Source organism: Salvelinus fontinalis, chromosome 9 (assembly GCF_029448725.1).
Source record: "Salvelinus fontinalis isolate EN_2023a chromosome 9, ASM2944872v1, whole genome shotgun sequence".
NCBI classification, from domain to species: domain Eukaryota; kingdom Metazoa; phylum Chordata; class Actinopteri; order Salmoniformes; family Salmonidae; genus Salvelinus; species Salvelinus fontinalis.
The window spans coordinates 4258797-4286211 of NC_074673.1; the positions used below are offsets into that span (position 1 = coordinate 4258797).

At 39.4% G+C, this 27415-nt stretch overlaps 1 protein-coding gene across 1 annotated transcript in view; it reads right to left on the reverse strand.

The window, feature by feature from the left end:
- LOC129861918 (CD82 antigen-like) overlaps positions 1-8096 on the reverse strand; it is a 54963-nt gene extending 46867 nt beyond the window's left edge. Inside the window, exon 1 of the mRNA XM_055933107.1 lies at positions 7986-8096. The gene's annotated coding sequence lies outside the window, so the exon portion shown is untranslated. The remainder of the gene's footprint in view (positions 1-7985) is intronic.
- Positions 8097-27415: the final 19319 nt, after the last annotated feature.

Genomic DNA, 27415 nt, shown 5'->3' on the forward strand with positions numbered 1-27415 from the left:
TTCCTGCTGCTGCTGCAATAAATAACAAATATTCAAAACAGTCAACAAGTCTACAGGAATGGAATGTTACATTCAAATATAGGGCTCATATTTTAATAGGGTTCCATAAGGGCCCTGGTCTAAGGTAGTGCACTATAATAGGGAATAGGGTTCTACAGGTCTCTGGTCTAAAGTAGTGCACTATATAGGGAATAGGGTTCTATAAGAGCCCTGTTCTAAAGTAGTGCACTATATAGGGAATAGGGTACAATAGGGCTCTGGTCTAAAGTAGTGCACTATATAGGGAATAGTGTTCCATTTGGGACATATGCTGGAAGTAGGCTAGGTTAATTATAGGTTAATTCCAGCTTAAGTCTAGCTTAAGTCTAGCTTAAGTCTAGCTTAATTCTAGGTTAATTCTAGGTTAATTCTCAGTGTCTCCTCCTCCAACACACACCAAAAGAAAACATTCTGCATCACCAGTCCTTTTCCTGACAACGCTGAATATAGCCTAAGCCTGGCTATAAGCAGCCATTGTGGTTATTTGAAGAGCCTGAACCTATCATTTGAGGAGAGAGAAAAATAAAAAAAACAAGCTTCATATGACAAGCTACCACCACAGGATAATCCCAGTCAGACTAGTCTACCACCACAGGATAATCCCAGTCAGACTAGTCTATCACCACAGGATAATCCCAGTCAGACTAGTCTACCACCACAGGATAATCCCAGTCAGACTAGTCTATCACCACAGGATAATCCCAGTCAGACTAGTCTACCACCACAGGATAATCCCAGTCAGACTAGTCTACCACCACAGGATAATCCCAGTCAGACTAGTCTACCACCACAGGATAATCCCAGTCAGACTAGTCTATCACCACAGGATAATCCCAGTCAGACTAGTCTACCACCACAGGATAATCCCAGTCAGACTAGTCTACCACCACAGGATAATCCCAGTCAGACTAGTCTACCACCACAGGATAATCCCAGTCAGACTAGTCTATCACCACAGGATAATCCCAGTCAGACTAGTCTACCACCACAGGATAATCCCAGTCAGACTAGTCTACCACCACAGGATAATCCCAGTCAGACTAGTCTACCACCACAGGATAATCCCAGTCAGACTAGTCTACCACCACAGGATAATCCCAGTCAGACTAGTCTACCACCACAGGATACTCCCAGTCAGACTAGTCTACCACCACAGGATACTCCCAGTCAGACTAGCTTACCACCACAGACTTGCCTACATATCAATCCAAACAGACATAAAACCCAATTGGTATGAAGAAGGTAAAGGCCAAAGCTTCTAGTGAGCTATTGATACTACATCAAGTATCTAGGTGGGCGTCAGGTAGCCTAGTGCTTTGAGCGTTGGGCCAGTAACCGAAAGGTTGCTAGATCGAATCCCCGAGCTAACTGCCTAGTTCTGCCCCCTGAACAAGGCAGATTAATCCACTGTTCCTAGGCCGTCATTGTAAAATAAGGATTTGTTCTTAACTGACTTGCCTAGTTAAATAAAGGTTAAATAGAAAATCTACTAGTATCTGTCAAAACCAGAAAACGTCCGGACCTACACTACCATCAGCAGTTGAGTACAACTGGTCACAGCACATTGGTGAAGGAGTAGGCTAGACCTACAGATGACTTCCTCTTCAAACCTGATCAACGTAAAGATAGTCTGCTACAATCAATGGATTGTCAAAGCGTGGCTGAACTGTTAATCCAGACAGGGTAAAGACCAGCACAGATCAGTCAACTGTAAGATCAGGTAAGATTGACTCTGACTTTTAGGTCTACTCTCTGTGGCTTTCAGTAGGAAAAAAGAGAAACGTCATGATTTATTTACCTGTTGAATGGAGATCCAAAACAAAAACGGCGCTGCTTTCCTGAACTTTGACCCAAACTGGCTTTGTATTATAAGTAGCCTAATATTTAGCCGTGATTCTTACCTCAAAGAGGACGAGCGAGTATGTGAAGATGATCATCACAAAGACACTTCAACATACTACTGAGAAAATACTGAAGTAAATGTGATATTTCAATTTTTTAAATTTACAATAAATGTGCAGAAATTACTAAAAACTTGTTTTTGCTTTGTCATTATGGGGCATTGTGATGTCATTATGCTGTATTGTGATGTCATTATGGGGTATTGTGATGTCATTATGGGGTATTGTGTGTAGATTGATGAGGGGGGGGGGGACAATGTAATCCATTTTAGAATAAGGCTGCAACGTAACAAAATTTGGAAAAAGTCAAGAGGTCTGAATACTTTCTGAATTCTCTGTATACCTAGGCTAAATATAAGCCTTCCACAACCATTATTTTATCAAAATAGTTTAATAATCGCTGATCTGGCTTTCAAGTCTGTCTATAAAAATGCTCTTTTTTGTTACAAATTTAACTATACTCAACCAAAATATAAACGCAACATGTAAAGTGTTGGTCACATGTTTCATGAGCTGAAATAAAAGATCCCAGAAATGTTCCATACGTACAAAAAGCTTTTATCTTTCAAATTTGGTGCACAAATTTGTTTACATCCCTGTTAGTCAGCATTTCTCCTTTGCCAAGATAATCCACCCACCTGACAGGTGTGGCATATCAAGAATCTGATTAAACAACATGATCATTACACAGGTGCACCTTGTGCTGGGGGACAATAAAAGGCCACTAAAATGTGCAGTTTTGTCAATACCACAGATGTCTCAAGTTTTGAGTGAGTGTGCACTTGGCATGCTGACTGCAGGAATGTCCACCAAAGCTGTTGCCAGAGAATGTAATGTTCATTTCTCTACCATAAGCCGCCTCCAACATTGTTTTAGAGAATTTGTCAGTACTTCCAACCTGCCTCACAACCGCAGACCACGTGTAAACAGCCCAGGATCTCCACATCTGGCTTCTTCACCTGCGGGTTTATCTGAGACCAGCCACCCAAACAGCTGATGAAATTGAGGAGTATTTCTGTCTGTAATAAAAAAAACTTTTCTGGGGAAAAACTAATTTTGATTGGCTGGGACTAGCTCCCCAGTGGGTGGGACTAGCTCCCCAGTGGGTGGGCCTGGCTCCCCAGTGGGTGGGCCTGGCTCCCCAGTGGGTGGGCCTGGCTCCCCAGTGGGTGGGACTAGCTCCCCAGTGGGTGGGACTAGCTCCCCAGTGGGTGGGCCTGGTTCCCCAGTGGGTGGGACTAGCTCCCCAGTGTGTGGGACTAGCTCCCCAGTGTGTGGGACTAGCTCCCCAGTGTGTGGTACTAGCTCCCCAGTGTGTGGGACTAGCTCCCCAGTGTGTGGGACTAGCTCCCCAGTGGGTTGGACTAGCTCCCCAGTGTGTGGGACTAGCTCCCCAGTGGGTGGGACTAGCTCCCCAGTGTGTGGGACTAGCTCCCCAGTGTGTGGGACTAGCTCCCCAGTGTGTGGGACTAGCTCCCCAGTGTGTGGGACTAGCTCCCCAGTGTGTGGGACTAGCTCCCCAGTGGGTTGGACTAGCTCCCCAGTGTGTGGGACTAGCTCCCCAGTGTGTGGGACTAGCTCCCCAGTGGGTTGGACTAGCTCCCCAGTGTGTGGGACTAGCTCCCCAGTGTGTGGGACTAGCTCCCCAGTGGGTGGGACTAGCTCCCCAGTGTGTGGGACTAGCTCCCCAGTGTGTGGGACTAGCTCCCCAGTGTGTGGGACTAGCTCCCCAGTGGGTTGGACTAGCTCCCCAGTGTGTGGGACTAGCTCCCCAGTGTGTGGGACTAGCTCCCCAGTGTGTGGGACTAGCTCCCCAGTGTGTGGGACTAGCTCCCCAGTGTGTGGGACTAGCTCCCCAGTGTGTGGGATTAGCTCCCCAGTGAGTGGGACTAGCTCCCCAGTGCGTGGGACTAGCTCCCAAGTGCGTGGGCCTGGTTCCCAAGTGCGTGGGACTAGCTCCCCAGTGGGTGGGACTAGCTCCCCAGTGTGTGGGACTAGCTCCCCAGTGGATGGGACTAGCTCCCCAGTGGGTGGGACTAGCTCCCCAGTGGGTGGGCCTATGGTTGTGCTCCTGCCCAGTCACGTGAAATCCATGGATTAGGGCCTAATTTCTTTATTTCAACTGACTGATTTCATTAGATGAATTGTAACTCAGTAAAATCATTGAAATTGTTGCGTGCTGCGTATATATTTTTGTTCAGTATATAGTTAGCATCTTATTGATGAATTTGATGTCCGAAAAGACTTGCATAAACACAGTGAATATAATGTAGGCCTTACTGTTAGGGTAAACCACTTCATGTCACAATCCCCCCCCCCCCCCCCAACACTTTCCCTGGTTGCCACTACTCTTGCTCAATTAAAAATGTATCAACAAATTTTTTCAATCACCCCCTTCCCCCCAAAAAAAATATTTTGAGGTAGCGTGGCGTTTTACCCCCCAAGTAACCTACAATTGACCGGTGTTACATTCTGCCCCACTCTCCCCTTATGTACTCTGATAAAAACGTTTGTATGGTGCAGTTCATATTTAGGAGTTGAGGGGGGGGTGGGGGGGGGTACAAGTAGGAACGGAAAGATCCCCCTCGTTTTCCCCACGAATACAAGAATTGTTGTGTATCGACTACTTGTCAGAATGCATGTCTTCCTCCTTATGGCACTCGTAACGTCAATGAGCCTCGAGAGGAATATTTATCACAGGCAAATAATTCAACTATTTTACGGTGTGGACAGATTTTTCTATTCAAAACTCGTTTTGTTTGCAGAGGAAAAGTACATGTGAACTATTCTAGCATCTTCAAAGTGTGCCTCGGCAGAAATATTGTTTCATGTTCCATATTTGTTTAGCATGGCGGAAATGATTTTGCCGTGGCACCATGCCACAGCTTAAATGACTGCAGCAGAAACACTGGTATGACACTGAAGACAGAACCAGAACTGAAGCCATAGAAGGTAGTACTCCCAATTCCCTACAGCGACATGTCATATCACCTTGTTGAACAAAACAGCCATCATAAAGCAATCATCTAGACCTATGAGTCACGTTAGGCGTGCATCTGTTGATCGTAAGAACACTCAGTGACTGAATTACTCAAACAAGCCTGAAACCATTAGTCAAAGTTATTTTACAGAAAACAAAATGAACAAGAGACTTTCAGCGTGCTTATTGGGAAGGGCACTCAACACGCTCGGCACTGACACAAACGACTGATGATTGGCTGAAAGTAATTGATAGTAATAAGATTGGGAGAGCTGTTTTGGTAGACTTCAGTGCAGCTTTCGATGTCATTGATCGTAACCTATCGCTGAAAAAAACGTAGGTGTTATGGCTTTGCATCCTCTGACTTATCATGGGTTGATAGTTCCCTATCTAATAGAAAGCAGAGGGGTTTCGTTAATGAAAGCCTCTCTCGTGCAAGTTCAGATGAGTGTGGTGTACCGCAGGGCAGCCAGCTAGGACCATTATTGTTTTCTGTGTTTTACTAATGACCTTCCACTGACCTGGAATAAAGCCTGTGTGTTTATGTACGTTGACGACTCAACAGCATAGACGTTGGCTGCAACAGTAAAACAACTAACAGTTTTAGAATGGGTAAGTAACAATAGGTTTAACATAGAGCTCCAGTCAGTTCTAGAATGGGTAACTAACAATAGGTTTAACATAGAGCTCCAGACAGTTCTAGAATGGGTAACTAACAATAGGTTTAACATAGAGCTCCAGTCAGTTTTAGAATGGGTAAGTAACAATAGGTTTAACATAGAGCTCCAGTCAGTTCTAGAATGGGTAACTAACAATAGGTTTAACATAGAGCTCCAGACAGTTCTAGAATGGGTAACTAACAATAGGTTTAACATAGAGCTCCAGTCAGTTCTAGAATGGGTAACTAACAATAGGTTTAACATAGAGCTCCAGTCAGTTCTAGAATGGGTAACTAACAATAGGTTTAACATAGAGCTCCAGTCAGTTCTAGAATGGGTAACTAACAATAGGTTTAACATAGAGCTCCAGTCAGTTCTAGAATGGGTAACTAGCAATAGGTTTAACATAGAGCTCCAGTCAGTTCTAGAATGGGTAACTAACAATAGGTTTAACATAGAGCTCCAGTCAGTTCTAGAATGGGTAACTAACAATAGGTTTAACATAGAGCTCCAGACAGTTCTAGAATGGGTAACTAACAATAGGTTTAACATAGAGCTCCAGACAGTTCTAGAATGGGTAACTAACAATAGGCTGGTGCTAAATATCTCAACAACGAAAAGTATAATTTTTTGGGACAAATCACTCACTCATCGCTAAACCTCATTTAGATCTAGTATTGAATAATGTGTCTATTCAGCAAGTTGCGGAGACTAAACTGCTGGTTGTAACCCTAGATATCAATCTGTCATGGTCAAAACATATAGACTCAGTGGTTGTTAAAATGGGAAGAGGTCTGTCCACGACAGGTTGTTACTCTGCCTTCTTGACATCTCAAGTCGACCATGCCATGGTGCCAACCATTTAAAGTTCATATTTAGAGAGTGGTTAGGCTACATTTCTCTATCCCTAGCCCTAAGCTTTATAAGAAACCAAGTGGCGGGGCTGTTTTTTGAATTACGGAGTGGGCCTTTAAGCCTAATATACAGTAGGCCTACTGTCCCAAACAAGAAAAGAGAAATGTTAGTTCTGTTCGTGACCATCACTGAGGGTGGAAACTCACAATTTAGCCTAGATTTAGCCTGGGCTGTCTGGTTTGTATCCCGAAGAGAATAAGCTACAGCCAGCAACAGGGTACGGCAAAGCAAAGCACAGATCCTTATTTGAAAAACATAAAAGTAGTGAATGGTAGTGTGTGTGCAACTATGCACTCAGAAAACAAGTAAGGTCCTCTCGAAGCTGCCATATGTCACCACACAGAGACCAAGGGGTCGTATTTATATTACAGCATGGCTCCTTTTGCATTGGCCTGGTTTCCCTCTTTAAAAAAGGTTTGGCATGGGGGGGGGGGGGGGATCAGTTTCACACTGTGAAGCTTGTAGTAAGCTAGAGGGGGCACACCAACAAACAAACAAACACACACACAACGTGGGGGCAATCCGATAGATGAAATCAGTGTGTGTTTTGTTTCTCAATGGGGATACAGGGGTGCTACCCAGGATTACGATGGTGGTGTGTGTGTGTGTGTGTGTGTGTGTGTGTGTGTGTGTGTGTGTGTGTGTGTGTGTGTGTGTGTGTGTGTCAATAACGCTGTGGCAATAAATGAACAGCTACCCGCTCAGCCTCAGCCCTGCTGTTAACCAAGACCACAGGAGCTCTGATGCCAAACTCTCTCACGCACACACACGCACACACACTTAACATCGCTTCAGAGGGTGGCCTATAGAACAAACACACACCGATCTGACCTATATACACATCTGTGACTGAGTCTATTACCCTGGCAGGGTATACAACCCCCCGGGGTTAAAATCTCTTAATACCATGATAGTCCCCAGCTCTTAACAGCAACAACTGTTGGCTCACAGGGAAAAGTGGAGGAGACATGGACACAGAATCCCTTTTTACACTTGAGGATTATTGCGCCAAGCCTCCCAGTACAGTCATGGAACAGGATGAGTCCGTCTACCATCCACTTCACAAAGCAAGATTGAGATCATAACCATTGAGCAAAGGACCTAAAACATCACTCTTTTTAAAGTGTCAGTGATGGATTAATAATTCAGATAGCTACTATACAAATACGTTTAGTATAATCAAGCAATAATGCCCCTAGCCAGAACAGCCCCTAGACTCCATTTTACTGAGCAAATTCGCCCTAAAATTACAGGGTTATCTTTTAACAGTAACTCAAATATAATCTAACTAAAGCTAAACAAAGTCCATTAGCTAGATAAAATAACTTTAGCTTACTTTATACCTAGCTTGTTATCAGGGCAAAAGTTATAGAAGTTCTATTTAGAAAGCGAATACAACGGGGTCATAAAAAAAAGCAAGGAAACGTAGCTCACCTCGTCTAATAATATTAGCTAAACATCTGACAATCGCACAAATAAACAAATACTTACTTTTTGGTGTAAAATGTGGAGTTAACGGTTAGCTGTAGCGGACCTCCGTCTTCTCGATTGTCCCGTTGTGTGTGTGTGACTGACTGTGTGACTGAACGGGATGTGTGTGGGAGAGAGAGAGAGAGAGAGAGAGAGACGTGTGTGGGATGGAAAAGCGTGTTGGACCGCCACCGTGCGGTAGACATGGGTAACTTCCTTAAATCCCTTTACTGCTCGAAAAAAAAATCTTATTATTATAGGCCTACGCAACACAAATGTTTTTCTCTGCAAATAAATAATTATTGCAATTAACATAATAATTTAAATGTTTCCATTTTATGTTGTTCTTACTGTCCTATAAATAAAACTATAAGGTTATTTTGTGTAGGTGAGGGCCTTTAAAAATGTAGAAATAACCCTACTCTTGTTCATGCATGAGTCGTTAAAAAATTCTCACTTAATATTTAACATAATCACTCTTACATAAAATCATCTATATTTAAAGTGCATACGACATGATAGTACCACATTCCTATAGCTGTTATTATAAGATATGTAAAATATTCCACCATGACTAAAAAAAAAAAAAATCAGGCTTCATGACATTGTAATGTAAACAGCAGCACAGGGGAGCTATTTAGCTGCCATTAGGTTAAACCTCACACACACACACACACACACACACACACACACACACACACGCACACACACACACACACACACACACATTGTACCATCTAAAATCGCCATGAAATATATTTTCCAATAAGCAAAAATCTATTATTTTTCAGCTGTTTGAAGCTGTTGTACAAAAGTAAAATAAGCAAAAATGAAACTTCAGGAAGGGAAGCATAGAAATAGTGCACATAGAACATATCTACCACTTTTTAGACTTTCAATGCGAATGACAGAGCTATAACAAAAAAATGTCTATGTGAATTTGGTCAGGTCCTCTGAGATTTTTTTTAAAACAATACTCTTGGAAGAAATTGTGTTTCAGATGTGGGGTAGCAGGCAACAACCAAGAGTATGAAAGACCTGTATGGAAAGCAGCAACAACCAAGAGTATGAAAGACCTGTATGGAAAGCAGGCAACAACCAAGAGTATGAAAGACCTGTATGGAAAGCAGCAACAACCAAGAGTATGAAAGACCTGTATGGAAAGCAGCAACATTGATTGACTCAAACACAGAAAAGAAATGGCATACGCATTGCTAACAAACGTCTACTTTTGGAATTTTATTTATATTTGTTTTCTGGGGGGGGGGGGGGGGGTGGGGGTTAGGGTAAACACCACCGTGACAAAGGCGTTTGTTCCTTTTGAGTGGCAAAAATGTATTTCTAAAAAAAGGTTTTTGGGGTGTTGTTTTAACACTGTAGGGTGTAAAGTCGTATTTTCATATTTCTCACGGTGGGTTTTGAGTGAATTTTAGAGTTACCAGTATCAATCAATCAATCAATCAAATGTTTATTTATAAAAGCCCTTCTTACATCAGCTGATATCTCAAAGTGCTGTACAGAAACAAAAGATTGTAATAGAACATGGCCAAGATGTTCAAATGTTCATAGATGACCAGCAGGGTCAAATAATAATAATCACAGTGGTTGTCGAGGGTGCAACAGGTCACAGTGGTTGTCGAGGGTGCAACAGGTCACAGTGGTTGTCGAGGGTGCAACAGGTCACAGTGGTTGTCGAGGGTCAGCACCTCAGGAGTAAATGGCAGTTGGCAGTACCACCCATGATCCTGTTTGCTACCAACAGAGACATGGTTGTTGCATTCCATGACTTCCAGTCCTTGTGGCCTTCACCAAGTGAGTGCCTAAATATTTTATAATTGAAATGAAACTCCTGCTTTTGCAGGCCACACCAGGCAGGTCACATTATGATGGCTTGCAGAGGGATGTGTCATTTCTAATGGAATCCAGTCAGAGTTAGGATATCCCCAAAAAATGTAAACTTTTAAAATCACCCGCAACCTGAATTTAGAATGACTGCCAAGGTAATGAAAGTTTATAAATGAGACAACTTAAACCATCTAAACTAGAACAACCAGCGCAGCAACGGGAGCAATAAGGCCAACTGCTAACCGATTGGATTAGTTTAGAAAAATCTAAAATGGGTGTTATTTATCATATTTTTTATTAAATGTATGTACACATGCTGATTTGACAGGAGAAACTGCACCTTCAAGAGGAACATCCCGACTATGCATCCATCATTTGAACACAGACTCACATTTACATTAATAACGTGATGGCAGAAAATGGAACAGTAGTAACAACAGTAGTAACAACAACAACAGCAGTAACAACAGTAGTAACAACAGTATTAACAGTAGTAACAACATTAGTAACAACAGTAGTAAAAACAGTAGTAACAGTAGTAACAACAGTAGTAACAACAGTAGTAGCAACAGTAGTAACAGTAGTAACAACAGTAGTAACAGCAGTAGTAACAGTAGTAACAACAGTAGTAGTAACAGTAGTAACAACAGTAGTAACAACAGTAGCAGCAACAGTAGTAACAACAGTAGTAACAACAGTGGTAACAACATTAGTAACAGTAACAACATTAGTAACAACAGTATTAACAGTAGTAACATCATTAACAACAGTAGTAACAACATTAGTAACAACAGTAATAACAGTAGTAACAACAGTAGTAACAGTAGTAACAACAGTAGAAACAACAGTAGTAACAGTAGTAACAACAGTAGTAACAGTAGTAACAACAGTAGTAACAGTAGTAACAACATTAGTAACAGTAGTAACAACAGTAGTAACAACAGTAGTAGCAACAGTAGTAACAGTAGTAACAACAGTAGTAACAACAGTAGTAACAGTAGTAGCAACAGTAGTAACAGTAGTAACAGCATTAGTAACAACAGTAGTAACAACAGTAGTAACAACAGTAGTAACAACAGTAGTAACAACAGTAGTAACAGCATTAGTAACAACAGTAGTAATGTAACGGATGTGAAATGGCTAGCTAGTTAGCGGGTGCGCGCTAGTAGCATTTCAATCAGTTACGTCACTTGCTCTGAGACTTAAGTAGTGTTGCCCCTTGCTTTGCAAGGGCCATGGCTTTTGTGGAGCGATGGGTAACGCTGCTTCGTGGGTGACTGTTGTCGATGTGTGCAGAGGGTCCCTGGTTCGCGCCCGTGTCGGGGCGAGGGGACGACGTAAAGTTATACTGAAGCATTGATGCTGTTGACCCGGATCACTGGTTGCTGCGGAAAAAGGAGGAGGTTGAAAGGGGGGTGAGTGTAACGGATGTGAAATGGCTAGCTAGTTAGCGGGTGCGCGCTAGTAGCATTTCAATCAGTTACGTCACTTGCTCTGAGACTTAAGTAGTGTTGCCCCTTGCTTTGCAAGGGCCATGGCTTTTGTGGAGCGATGGGTAACGCTGCTTCGTGGGTGACTGTTGTCGATGTGTGCAGAGGGTCCCTGGTTCGCGCCCGTGTCGGGGCGAGGGGACGACGTAAAGTTATACTGTTACAGTAACAACAGTAGTAACAACAGTAGTAACAACAGTAGTAACAACAGTAGTAACAACAGTAGTAACAACAGTAGTAACAGCAACAACATTAGTAACAACAGTATTAACAGTAGTAACAACAGTAGTAACAACAGTAGTAACAACAGTAGTAACAACAGTAGTAACAACAGTAGTAACAACAGTAGTAACAACAGTAGTAACAGTAGTAACAACAGTAGTAACAGCAGTAGTAACAACAGTAGTAACAACAGTAGTAGCAACAGTAGTAACAGTAGTAACAACAGTAGTAACAACAGTAGTAGCAACAGTAGTAACAGTATTAACAACGGTAGTAACAACAGTAGTAACAACAGTAGTAGCAACAGTAGCAGCAACAGTAGCAACAACAGTAGCAACAACAGTAGTAACAACAGTAGTAACAACAGTAGTAACAACAGTAGTAACAACAGTAGTAACAACAGTAGTAACAACAGTAGTAACAACAGTAGTAACAACAGTAGTAACAACAGTAGTAACAACAGTAGTAACAACAGTAGTAACAACAGTAGTAACAACAGTAGTAACAACCGTAGTAACAACCGTAGTAACAACCGTAGTAACAACCGTAGTAACAACAGTAACAACAGTAGTAACAACAGTAGTAACAACAGTAGTAGTAACAGTAGTAGTAACAGTAGTAACAACATTAGTAACAACATTAGTAACAACAGTAGTAACAACAGTAGTAGCAACAGTAGTAGCAACAGTATTAACAGTAGTAACAATAGTATTAACGACAGTAGTAACAGTAGTAACAACAGTAGTAACAGTAGTAACAGTATTAACAGTAGTAACAGTATTAACAGTAGTAACAACAGTAGTAACAACAGTAGTAGCAACAGTAGTAGCAACAGTAGTAACAACATTAGTAACAACAGTAGTAGCAACAGTAGTAACAACATTAGTAACAGTAACAACAGTAGTAACAGTAGTAACAACAGTAGTAACAACAGTAGTAACAGTAGTAACAACAGTAGTAACAGTAGTAACAACAGTGGTAACAGTAGTAACAACAGTAGTAACAGTAGTAACAACAGTAGTAACAACAGTGGTAACAACAGTAGTAACAACATTAGTAACAGTAACATTAGTAACAACAGTATTAACAGTAGCAACAACAGTGGTAACAACAGTAGTAACAACATTAGTAACAACAGTAGTAACAACAGTGGTAACAACAGTAGTAACAGTAGTAGCAACAGTATTAACAGTAGTAACAACAGCAGCAACAACAGCAGCAACAGTAGTAACAACATTAGTAACAACAGTAGTAACAACAGTAGTAACAACAGTAGTAACAACAGTAGTAACAACAGTAGTAACAACAGTAGTAACAGTAGTAACAACATTAGTAACAACAGTAACAACAGTAGTAACAACAGTATTAACAACGGTAGTAACAACGGTAGTAACAGTAGTTACAACATTAGTAACAACAGTAGTAACAGCAGTAGTAGCAACAGTAGTAACAACATTAGTAACAGTAGTAACACCAGTATCATCAACATTAGTAACAACAGTAGTAACAACAGTAGTAACAACAGTGGTAACAACATTAGTAACAGTAACAACATTAGTAACAGTAACAACATTAGTAACAACAGTATTAACAACAGTAGTAACAGTAGTAACAACAGTAGTAACAACAGTAGTAACAACAGTAGTAACAGTAGTAACAACAGTAGTAACAGTAGTAACAACATTAGTAACAGTAACAACATTAGTAACAACAGTAACAACATTAGTAACAACAGTAACAACATTAGTAACAACAGTAACAACATTAGTAACAGCAACAACATTAGTAACAACAGTATTAACAACAGTAGTAACAGTAGTAACAACAGTAGTAACAACAGTAGTAGCAACAGTAGTAACAACAGTAGTAACAACAGTAGTAACAGTAGTAACAACATTAGTAACAGTAACAACATTAGTAACAACAGTAACAACATTAGTAACAGCAACAACATTAGTAACAACAGTATTAACAACAGTAGTAACAGTAGTAACAACAGTAGTAACAAAAGTGGTAACAACATTAGTAACAGTAACAACATTAGTAACAGTAACAACAGTGGTAACAACATTAGTAACAGTAACAACATTAGTAACAGTAACAACAGTGGTAACAACATTAGTAACAGTAACAACATTAGTAACAACAGTATTAACAGTAGTAACAACAGTGGTAACAACATTAGTAACAGTAACAACATTAGTAACAGTAACAACAGTGGTAACAACATTAGTAACAGTAACAACATTAGTAACAACAGTAGTAACAGTAGTAACAACAGTAGTAACAGTAGTAACAACAGTGGTAACAACATTAGTAACAGTAACAACATTAGTAACAGTAACAACATTAGTAACAGTAACAACAGTGGTAACAACAGTATTAACAGTAGTAACAACAGTGGTAACAACATTAGTAACAGTAACAACATTAGTAACAGTAACAACATTAGTAACAACAGTATTAACAGTAGTAACAACATTAGTAACAACAGTAGTAACAGTAGTAACAACAGTAGTAACAGTAGTAACAACAGTAGAAACAACAGTAGTAACAGTAGTAACAACAGTAGTAACAGTAGTAACAACAGTAGTAACAGTAGTAACAACATTAGTAACAGTAGTAACAACAGTAGTAACAGTAGTAACAACAGTAGTAACAACAGTAGTAGCAACAGTAGTAACAACAGTAGTAACAACAGTAGTAACAACAGTAGTAACAACAGTAGTAACAGTAGTAGCAACAGTAGTAACAGTAGTAACAGCATTAGTAACAGCATTAGTAACAACAGTAGTAACAACAGTAGTAACAACAGTAGTAACAGTAGTAACAGCATTAGTAACAACAGTAGTAACAACAGTAGTAACAACATTAGTAACAACAGTATTAACAGTAACAACAACAGTAGTAACAACAGTATTAACAGTAGTAACAACAGTAGTAACAACAGTAGTAAAAGTATTAACAACAGTAGTAACAACAGTAGTAACAACAGTAGTAACAACAGTAGTAACAACAGTAGTAACAACAGTAGTAACAACAGTAGTAACAACAGTAGTAACAGCAACAACATTAGTAACAACAGTATTAACAGTAGTAACAACAGTAGTAACAACAGTAGTAACAACAGTAGTAACAACAGTAGTAACAACAGTAGTAACAACAGTAGTAACAGTAGTAAAAACAGTAGTAACAGCAGTAGTAACAACAGTAGTAACAACAGTAGTAGCAACAGTAGTAACAGTAGTAACAACAGTAGTAACAACAGTAGTAACAACAGTAGTAGTAACAGTAGTAGCAACAGTATTAACAACAGTAGTAACAACAGCAGTAACAACAGTAGTAACAACAGTAGTAACAACAGTAGTAACAACATTAGTAACAACAGTAGTAACAACAGTAGTAACAGTAGTAACAACAGTAGTAACAGTATTAACAACAGTATTAACAACAGTAGTAACAACAGTAGTAGTAACAACAGTAGTAGTAACAACAGTAGTAACAACAGTAGTAACAACCGTAGTAACAACCGTAGTAACAACCGTAGTAACAACCGTAGTAACAACCGTAGTAACAACCGTAGTAACAACCGTAGTAACAACCGTAGTAACAACAGTAGTAACAACAGTAGTAACAACAGTAGTAACAACAGTAGTAACAACAGTAGTAACAACAGTAGTAACAACAGTAGTAACAACAGTAGTAACAACAGTAGTAACAACAGTAGTAACAACAGTAGTAACAACAGTAGTAACAACAGTAGTAACAACAGTAGTAACAACCGTAGTAACAACCGTAGTAACAACCGTAGTAACAACCGTAGTAACAACCGTAGTAACAACAGTAACAACAGTAGTAACAACAGTAGTAACAACAGTAGTAGTAACAGTAGTAGTAACAGTAGTAACAACATTAGTAACAACATTAGTAACAACAGTAGTAACAACAGTAGTAGCAACAGTAGTAGCAACAGTATTAACAGTAGTAACAATAGTATTAACGACAGTAGTAACAGTAGTAACAACAGTAGTAACAGTAGTAACAGTATTAACAGTAGTAACAGTATTAACAGTAGTAACAACAGTAGTAACAACAGTAGTAGCAACAGTAGTAGCAACAGTAGTAACAACATTAGTAACAACAGTAGTAGCAACAGTAGTAACAACATTAGTAACAGTAACAACAGTAGTAACAGTAGTAACAACAGTAGTAACAACAGTAGTAACAGTATTAACAACAGTAGTAACAACAGTAGTAGCAACAGTAGTAGCAACAGTAGCAGCAACAGTAGCAACAACAGTAGTAACAACAGTAGTAACAACAGTAGTAACAACAGTAGTAACAACAGTAGTAACAACAGTAGTAACAACAGTAGTAACAACAGTAGTAACAACAGTAGTAACAACAGTAGTAACAACAGTAGTAACAACAGTAGTAACAACAGTAGTAACAACAGTAGTAACAACAGTAGTAACAACAGTAGTAACAACAGTAGTAACAACCGTAGTAACAACCGTAGTAACAACCGTAGTAACAACCGTAGTAACAACAGTAACAACAGTAGTAACAACAGTAGTAACAACAGTAGTAGTAACAGTAGTAGTAACAGTAGTAACAACATTAGTAACAACATTAGTAACAACAGTAGTAACAACAGTAGTAGCAACAGTAGTAGCAACAGTATTAACAGTAGTAACAATAGTATTAACGACAGTAGTAACAGTAGTAACAACAGTAGTAACAGTAGTAACAGTATTAACAGTAGTAACAGTATTAACAGTAGTAACAACAGTAGTAACAACAGTAGTAGCAACAGTAGTAGCAACAGTAGTAACAACATTAGTAACAACAGTAGTAGCAACAGTAGTAACAACATTAGTAACAGTAACAACAGTAGTAACAGTAGTAACAACAGTAGTAACAACAGTAGTAACAGTAGTAACAACAGTAGTAACAGTAGTAACAACAGTGGTAACAGTAGTAACAACAGTAGTAACAGTAGTAACAACAGTAGTAACAACAGTGGTAACAACAGTAGTAACAACATTAGTAACAGTAACATTAGTAACAACAGTATTAACAGTAGCAACAACAGTGGTAACAACAGTAGTAACAACATTAGTAACAACAGTAGTAACAACAGTGGTAACAACAGTAGTAACAGTAGTAGCAACAGTATTAACAGTAGTAACAACAGCAGCAACAACAGCAGCAACAGTAGTAACAACATTAGTAACAACAGTAGTAACAACAGTAGTAACAACAGTAGTAACAACAGTAGTAACAACAGTAGTAACAACAGTAGTAACAGTAGTAACAACATTAGTAACAACAGTAACAACAGTAGTAACAACAGTATTAACAACGGTAGTAACAACGGTAGTAACAGTAGTTACAACATTAGTAACAACAGTAGTAACAGCAGTAGTAGCAACAGTAGTAACAACATTAGTAACAGTAGTAACACCAGTATCATCAACATTAGTAACAACAGTAGTAACAACAGTAGTAACAACAGTGGTAACAACATTAGTAACAGTAACAACATTAGTAACAGTAACAACATTAGTAACAACAGTATTAACAACAGTAGTAACAGTAGTAACAACAGTAGTAACAACAGTAGTAACAACAGTAGTAACAGTAGTAACAACAGTAGTAACAGTAGTAACAACATTAGTAACAGTAACAACATTAGTAACAACAGTAACAACATTAGTAACAACAGTAACAACATTAGTAACAACAGTAACAACATTAGTAACAGCAACAACATTAGTAACAACAGTATTAACAACAGTAGTAACAGTAGTAACAACAGTAGTAACAACAGTAGTAGCAACAGTAGTAACAACAGTAGTAACAACAGTAGTAACAGTAGTAACAACATTAGTAACAGTAACAACATTAGTAACAACAGTAACAACATTAGTAACAGCAACAACATTAGTAACAACAGTATTAACAACAGTAGTAACAGTAGTAACAACAGTAGTAACAAAAGTGGTAACAACATTAGTAACAGTAACAACATTAGTAACAGTAACAACAGTGGTAACAACATTAGTAACAGTAACAACATTAGTAACAGTAACAACAGTGGTAACAACATTAGTAACAGTAACAACATTAGTAACAACAGTATTAACAGTAGTAACAACAGTGGTAACAACATTAGTAACAGTAACAACATTAGTAACAGTAACAACAGTGGTAACAACATTAGTAACAGTAACAACATTAGTAACAACAGTAGTAACAGTAGTAACAACAGTAGTAACAGTAGTAACAACAGTGGTAACAACATTAGTAACAGTAACAACATTAGTAACAGTAACAACATTAGTAACAGTAACAACAGTGGTAACAACAGTATTAACAGTAGTAACAACAGTGGTAACAACATTAGTAACAGTAACAACATTAGTAACAGTAACAACATTAGTAACAACAGTATTAACAGTAGTAACAACATTAGTAACAACAGTAGTAACAGTAGTAACAACAGTAGTAACAGTAGTAACAACAGTAGAAACAACAGTAGTAACAGTAGTAACAACAGTAGTAACAGTAGTAACAACAGTAGTAACAGTAGTAACAACATTAGTAACAGTAGTAACAACAGTAGTAACAGTAGTAACAACAGTAGTAGCAACAGTAGTAACAACAGTAGTAACAACAGTAGTAACAACAGTAGTAACAACAGTAGTAACAACAGTAGTAACAGTAGTAGCAACAGTAGTAACAGTAGTAACAGCATTAGTAACAGCATTAGTAACAACAGTAGTAACAACAGTAGTAACAACAGTAGTAACAGTAGTAACAGCATTAGTAACAACAGTAGTAACAACAGTAGTAACAACATTAGTAACAACAGTATTAACAGTAACAACAACAGTAGTAACAACAGTATTAACAGTAGTAACAACAGTAGTAACAACAGTAGTAAAAGTATTAACAACAGTAGTAACAACAGTAGTAACAACAGTAGTAACAACAGTAGTAACAACAGTAGTAACAACAGTAGTAACAACAGTAGTAACAGCAACAACATTAGTAACAACAGTAACAACAGTAGTAACAACAGTAGTAACAACAGTAGTAACAACAGTAGTAACAACAGTAGTAACAACAGTAGTAACAACAGTAGTAACAGTAGTAAAAACAGTAGTAACAGCAGTAGTAACAACAGTAGTAACAACAGTAGTAGCAACAGTAGTAACAGTAGTAACAACAGTAGTAACAACAGTAGTAACAACAGTAGTAGTAACAGTAGTAGCAACAGTATTAACAACAGTAGTAACAACAGCAGTAACAACAGTAGTAACAACAGTAGTAACAACAACAGTAGTAACAACATTAGTAACAACAGTAGTAACAACAGTAGTAACAGTAGTAACAACAGTAGTAACAGTATTAACAACAGTAGTAACAACAGTAGTAGTAACAACAGTAGTAGTAACAACAGTAGTAGCAACAGTAGTAGCAACAGTAGTAGCAACAGTAGTAGCAACAGTAGTAGCAACAGTAGTAACAACAGTAGTAACAACAGTAGTAACAACAGTAGTAACAGTAGTAACAACAGTAGCAGCAACAGTAGTAACAGTAGTAACAGCAACTGTAGTAACAGTATTAACAGTAGTAGTAACAGTAGTAACAACAGTAGTAACAGTAGTAACAACATTAGTAACAACAACAGTAACAACAACAGTAGTAACAACAGTAGTAGTAACAACAGTAGTAGTAACAACAGTAGTAGTAACAACAGTAGTAGTAACAACAGTAGTAGTAACAACAGTAGTAACAGTAGTAACAACAGTAGTAACAACAGTAGTAACAACAGTAGTAACAACAGTAGTAACAACAGTAGTAACAACAGTAGTAACAACAGTAGTAACAACAGTAGTAACAGTAGTAACAGTAGTAAAAACAGTAGTAACAGCAGTAGTAACAACAGTAGTAACAACAGTAGTAGCAACAGTAGTAACAGTAGTAACAACAGTAGTAACAACAGTAGTAAAAGTATTAACAACAGTAGTAACAACAGTAGTAACAACAGTAGTAACAACAGTAGTAACAACAGTAGTAACAACAGTAGTAACAACATTAGTAACAGCAACAACATTAGTAACAACAGTATTAACAGTAGTAACAACAGTAGTAACAACAGTAGTAACAACAGTAGTAACAACAGTAGTAACAACAGTAGTAACAACAGTAGTAACAGTAGTAAAAACAGTAGTAACAGCAGTAGTAACAACAGTAGTAACAACAGTAGTAGCAACAGTAGTAACAGTAGTAACAACAGTAGTAACAACAGTAGTAACAACAGTAGCAGCAACAGTAGTAACAACAGTAGTAACAACAGTAGTAACAACATTAGTAACAACATTAGTAACAGTAACAACAGTAGTAACAACATTAGTAACAACAGTAGTAATACCAACAGTAGTAACAACAGTAGTAACAACAGTAGTAACAACAGTAGTAACAACAGTAGTAACAACAGTAGTAACAACAGTAGTAACAACAGTAGTAACAACAGTAGTAACAACAGTAACAACAGTAGTAACAACAGTAGTAACAACAGTAGTAACAACAGTACCAACAGTAACAACAGTAGTAACAACATTAGTAACAACATTAGTAACAACAGTAGTAACAACAGTAGTAGTAACAGTAGTAACAACAGTAGTAGCAACAGTATTAACAGTAGTAACAATAGTATTAACGACAGTAGTAACAGTAGTAACAACAGTAGTAACAGTAGTAACAGTAGTAACAACAGTAGTAACAACAGTAGAACCAACAGTAGTAGCAACAGTAGTAACAACATTAGTAACAACAGTAGTAGCAACAGTAGTAACAACATTAGTAACAGTAACAACAGTAGTAACAACAGTAACAACAGTAGTAACAACAGTAACAACAGTAGTAACAACAGTAGTAACAGTAGTAACAACAGTAGTAACAGTAGTAACAACAGTAGTAACAGTAGTAACAACAGTAGTAACAGTAGTAACAACAGTAGTAACAACAGTGGTAACAACAGTAGTAACAACATTAGTAACAGTAACATTAGTAACAACAGTAGTAACAATAGTAGCAACAGTATTAACAGTAGTAACAACAGCAGCAACAACAGTAGTAACAACAGCAGCAACAGTAGTAACAACAGTAGTAACAACAGTAGTAACAGCAGTAGTAGCAACAGTAGTAACAACATTAGTAACAACAGTAGTAACAGTATTAACAACGGTAGTAACAGTAGTAACAGTAGTAACAACAGTAGTAACAACAGTAGTAACAGTAGTAACAACAGTAGTAACAACAGTAGTAACAACAGTAGTAGTAACAGTAGTAGCAACAGTATTAACAACAGTAGTAACAACAGCAGTAACAACAGTAGTAACAACAGTAGTAACAACAACAGTAGTAACAACATTAGTAACAACAGTAGTAACAGTAGTAACAACAGTAGTAACAGTATTAACAACAGTAGTAACAACAGTAGTAGTAACAACAGTAGTAACAACAGTAGTAGTAACAGTAGTAGTAACAGTAGTAGCAACAGTAGTAGCAACAGTAGTAACAACAGTAGTAACAACAGTAGTAACAACAGTAGTAACAACAGTAGTAACAACAGTAGTAACAGTAGTAACAACAGTAGTAGCAACAGTAGTAACAGTAGTAACAGCAACTGTAGTAACAGTATTAACAGTAGTAGTAACAGTAGTAACAACAGTAGTAACAGTAGTAACAACATTAGTAACAACAACAGTAACAACAACAGTAGTAACAACAGTAGTAACAACAGTAGTAGCAACAGTAGTAACAACAGTAGTAACAACATTAGTAACAACAGTAGTAGTAACAGTAGTAACAGCAGTAACAGCAACTGTAGTAACAGTATTAACAGTAGTAGTAACAGTAGTAGTAACAGTAGTAACAACAGTAGTAACAGTAGTAACAACAGTAGTAACAGTAGCAGCAACAGTAGTAACAGTAGTAACAGCAACTGTAGTATTTATTTATTTTATTTTACCGTTATTTTACCAGGTTAGTTGACTGAGAACACGTTCTCATTTGCAGCAACGACCTGGGGAATAGTTACAGGGGAGAGGAGGGGGATGAATGAGCCAATTGTAAACTGGGGATTATTAGGTGACCATGATGGTTTGAGGGCCAGATTGGGAATTTAGCCAGGACACCGGGGTTAACACCCCTACTCTTACGATAAGTGCCATGGGATCTTTAATGACCTCAGAGAGTCAGGACACCCGTTTAACGTCCCATCCGAAAGACGGCACCCTACACAGGGCAGTGTCCCCAATCACTGCCCTGGGGCATTGGGATATTTTTTAGACCAGAGGAAAGAGTGCCTCCTACTGGCCCTCCAACACCACTTCCAGCAGCATCTGGTCTCCCATCCAGGGACTGGCCAGGACCAACCCTGCTTAGCTTCAGAAGCAAGCCAGCAGTGGTATGCAGGGTGGTATGCTGCTGGATACTGTAACAGTATTAACAGTAGTAGTAACAGTAGTAGTAACAGTAGTAACAACAGTGGTAACAACAGTAGTAACAGTAGTAACAACATTAGTAGCAACAGTAGTAACAGTAGTAACAACAGTAGTAACAGTAGTAGCAACAGTATTAACAGTAGTAACAACAGTATTAACAGTAGTAGCAACAGTAGTAGCAACAGTAGTAGCAACAGTAGTAGCAACAGTAGTAGCAACAGTAGTAGCAACAGTAGTAGCAACAGTAGTAGCAACAGTAGTAACAACAGTAGTAACAACAGTAGTAACAACATTAGTAACAGTAGTAACAACAGTAGTAACAACAGTAGTAACAACAGTAGTAACAACAGTAGTAACAACAGTAGTAACAACAGTAGTAGTAACAACAGTAGTAGTAACAACAGTAGTAGTAACAACAGTAGTAACAGTAGTAACAACAGTAGTAACAACAGTAGTAGTAACAACAGTAGTAGTAACAACAGTAGTAACAGTAGTAACAGTAGTAACAACAGTAGTAGTAACAGTAGTAGCAATAGTAACAGCAGTAGTAACAACAGTATTAACAACAGTAGTAACAGTAGTAACAGTAGTAACAACATTAGTAACAACAGTAGTAACAACAGTAGTAACAGCAGTAGTAACAGCAGTAGTAACAACAGTATTAACAGTAGTAACAACAGTAGTACCAACAGTAGTAACAACAGTAGTACCAACAGTAGTAACAGCAGTAGTAACAACAGTAGTAACAACAGTAGTATTAACAGTAGTATTAACAGTAGTAACCACATTAGTAACAACAGTAGTAACAGTAGTAACAGCAGTAGTAACAGTAGTAACACGAGTATCAACAACAGTAGTACCTGTAGTAACACCAGTAGTAACAGTATTAACAACAGTAGTAACAGTAGCAGCAACAGTAGTAACAGCAGTAGTAACATCATTAGTAACAACAGTAGTAGTAACAGTAGTAACAGCAGTAACAGCAACTGTAGTAACAGTATTAACAGTAGTAGTAACAGTAGTAGTAACAGTAGTAACAACAGTAGTAACAACAGTAGTAACAACATTAGTAACAGTAATAACAACAGTAACAACAGTAGTAACAACAGTAGTAACAACAGTAGTAACAACAGTAGTAGTAACAACAGTAGTAGTAACAACAGTAGTAGTAACAACAGTAGTAGTAACAACAGTAGTAGTAACAACAGTAGTAGTAACAACAGTAGTAACAGTAGTAACAACAGTAGTAACAACAGTAGTAGTAACAACAGTAGTAGTAACAACAGTAGTAACAGTAGTAACAGTAGTAACAACAGTAGTAGTAACAGTAGTAGCAATAGTAACAGCAGTAGTAACAACAGTATTAACAACAGTAGTAACAGTAGTAACAGTAGTAACAACATTAGTAACAACAGTAGTAACAACAGTAGTAACAGCAGTAGTAACAGCAGTAGTAACAACAGTATTAACAGTAGTAACAACAGTAGTAACAACAGTAGTAACAACAGTAGTACCAACAGTAGTAACAGCAGTAGTAACAACAGTAGTAACAACAGTAGTATTAACAGTAGTATTAACAGTAGTAACCACATTAGTAACAACAGTAGTAACAGTAGTAACAGCAGTAGTAACAGTATTAACACGAGTATCAACAACAGTAGTACCTGTAGTAACACCAGTAGTAACAGTATTAACAACAGTAGTAACAGTAGCAGCAACAGTAGTAACAGCAGTAGTAACATCATTAGTAACAACAGTAGTAGTAACAGTAGTAACAGCAGTAACAGCAACTGTAGTAACAGTATTAACAGTAGTAGTAACAGTAGTAGTAACAGTAGTAACAACAGTAGTAACAACAGTAGTAACAACAGTAGTAACAACAGTAGTAACAACAGTGGTAACAACAGTGGTAACAACAGTAGTAACAGTATTAACACCAGTGGTAACAGTAGTAACAGTAGTAACAACATTAGTAACAACAGTAGTAACAGTAGTAACAGCAACTGTAGTAACAGTATTAACAGTAGTAGTAACAGTAGTAGTAACAGTAGTAACGGTAGTAACAACAACTGTAGTAACAGTATTAACAGTAGTAGTAACAGTAGTAGTAACAGTAGTAAAGGTAGTAACAACAGTAGTAACAACAGTGGTAACAGTAGTAACAGCAACTGTAGTAACAGTATTAACAGTTGTAGTAACAGTAGTGGTAACAGTAGTAACAACAGTAGTAACAACAGTGGTAACAGTATTAACAACAGTAGTAACAACATCAGTAACAGTAGTAACAGTAACAACAGTAGTAACAACAACAGTAACAGTAGTAACAACAACAGTAACAGTAGTAACAGTAACAGTAGTAACAGTAACAGTAGTAACAACAGTAGTAACAACAGTAGTACACCAATTTATTTACACATATACCTGTTGCCAAATCCCTCTATTTGACTACTGCACTGTACTATTCTTCATGTGATGGAGAAAAGTATCAAATGCAATGGGCAAATGATAGGGCCTACATTTGGAAACAGGTTCCCTTATTGATAAAGGAACTAAAATGGAGTTTGTGGAATTATCTCCCTGTGTAAATACAGGGGATTGCATTCTCTATTATTATATTACCAGGGAACAGATATCGACTTATAATTTACAGCCACTCAGAGGTAATTGCAGTCTGTAAGTTTATCTGAAACATTAATAATTTCGCCTTTGTTTTCTCACAGATTTTTTTCCGTGCATACCAAGTATCCCTTTTAGAGATACAACAATAGGACGTGCCGAGGGTCTATTAGTGCTGTTCTGTATGCAATCCCTGGGCACGTCTGATGTTTTGTGCCCTTCCTCACCACAGAGCTATGGGCTACACTTTTCATTTCCTCAGCCATAACAAAGCGATGCCTCCAGCCTCTCCTGTGGCTGTATAATAAGCAGTTTCCATGACCACTCCATTTTTTTTAGGATTATTTATTTATTTTTCTGGCCACCATTTTTTTTTTGACAGCTTTTTTGGTGGGGGTTATTTATTTATTTAAAAAAAAATGTTTTTACAGCTTTTTTTGTTACGTATACATTTCACATACATGGTACTTTTATACAAAGTCGTTTATGTTTATATACATATTACATTTTGGACAGATAATACATTTATAACCCTCTGCTACTCTCAGCCAATCCCAGCCTCTTTTGTTTTCCATGTGCCGCATATTTTAACTGTGCTGTGATCTCTGACATGAATTTTCAACCTTTCTAAAGGCATATTATCCGCAGATTTGTACGTTAAAGTTGATTATTTTTCCGAAGAGTATTATTATTATTATGTAACGACCCGGTATTGTGTTCTGTGTTTGTGGGTGTGTTATTGTTCTCATGGCTACTAGCAGGGGTTGAATATGTCAGGACAGATGGAAAGGTTGGGGGGGTATGATGGGTAATACCGCGGGATTTGGAAATGCATAAATAGGGATTACTGTCTCATTGTTCTCTCTCTTCTGTTCGTGCCTTGATCTGTTCCTATGAGAGTGACTCTTGACCCGACAGGGTAACATTGTGTACGTTCGGCATTTAGCGGCGTGGGTTGTGGCCGGAACAATAGCCCAGTTTATGAATAAACCTGTGTTCTGACCTGCACACCTAGAGTCCGTCTCTTTTCCCTTTATGACCCAGCCGGGTCATTACATTGGTGTCAGAAGTGCTTTCGAACTACGGGATCGTGACTAGGCGAGTTAGCTGTTCAGTATAGGCCGGGTTGGCTTTAGCGTGACTCGCATCTACGGTCATGTCGCTTGGGGCGAGGCGGAAAATTAAGGAAGAGTCGGACAAAGTGTCCGTTGTGGGCTCGGGGGTACCCGGTCGGGAGGGTCAGGCGGCGACTGCCGTAGGGAAGCTGGAGAGCCACATGGCGGGAGTTAAATTGTCAGTCAGCAAGATGGCAGAACTGGCGGGTTTTCCTTCGCATCGCTCGAGAGCTGACGTCACGGCGACGGGGATATCGACGTCACCGGGTGCGGAAATGGCTGGGCCTGCTAAGGTAAACAGAGATGGCGGCGACCTATTGCCATTAGCCACGGTAGCGGCTAAACTACCAAAGTTCAATGGACAAGGTAAATGGGAAGTTTTTTTCACTCAATTCGAGTTGTTGGCTAGAGCCGGGAGGTGGTCTGACGAGACGAAAGCGTTACAGCTTGCCCTGAGCCTGGCGGAGGAGGCGTCGGAATGCCTGCTAACGCTAGCCCCGGGCGATAGGGGCGACTACGGTGCGCTAGTGGAGGCATTGGGGGGCCGTTTCGGCAGCGACGCGCAGCCCAACATGCTGCGTATTGAACTGTGTAACAAAAAGAGACTTCAGGGGGAATCATTAAAGGCGTTGGCAAGTGGTATTCTGAGCCTGACCAGGCGGGCTTATGCAACTATGCCGATTGGGGTGCAAGACGAGCTGGCACGGGACAGTTTTATTAGAGCGCTCTCTTCCACCGAACTGGGTAAGCATGTTCAGATGGCGGACCCACCATCTCTGCAGGCTGCAGTGGAGATAGCCAGGAAGAGGGAGCTGATCTGGGGTGAGGGAGTGAGAGTGGAAGTCACCAGTCAACCAGAGGTGAGAGCAGCGGTGGCTGGGGTGCCAGGGGTCACAAAGCCAGAGTGGGTTGACGAGTTGGGCGGGCTGGTCAAGACTGCTTCGCTTGTCATGGAGAGGGGCTCAAGGCAACGTCGCAGTGTCAGCTCAACTCCTATTGTCTGCTGGGGTTGTGGCCAACCTGGCCACATTCAGCGGGAGTGTGGCAGATTCCCCCGTCACCAGGGAAACGACAACGGGTTCTCGCGCAGGGGGCAGCGCGGATCCACCCCCCCGCCCCCGAACCCACTGTAAGCAAAGGAGGTACCCAGCAGCGCAGACAAGAGGGTGGGGTCCTGCTCCCCCAGGGTGTAGCTGCCGCCGTGTTTCCTAGTCCGGTAGTTGTGGTGGGACGTACCACCGTTGGGGACTTCTGCAATGTCGTCGTCAAGGTAGAGGGGGTGGAATGTTTGGCCCTGGTCGACACGGGCTCTACAGTAACCCTGGTGAGACCAGACATACTACCTGTTGGGGTGCGGGTGGAGCCGACCCATGTCCAGCTACGGACTGTCACGGGGGAGCTAGCCCCCATGTTAGGGAAGTGTCAGCTATCTGTGACTGTGGGGGGGAGAACTGTGGGGTGTCCGGTGTGGGTAGCAGCGGTGCAGGACCCCTGTATACTGGGAATGGACTTTTTGAAAAACTGTGGGGCTCAGTTGGACTTAGCGTCAGGTACTTTGAGGCTGTCGGGGGGGCCCACAGTGGGAATGTCGCCTTCGGGAGGGCCAGCAGGGGGCAGGGCTGTTCCTCCGTCTTCCTCCAAGC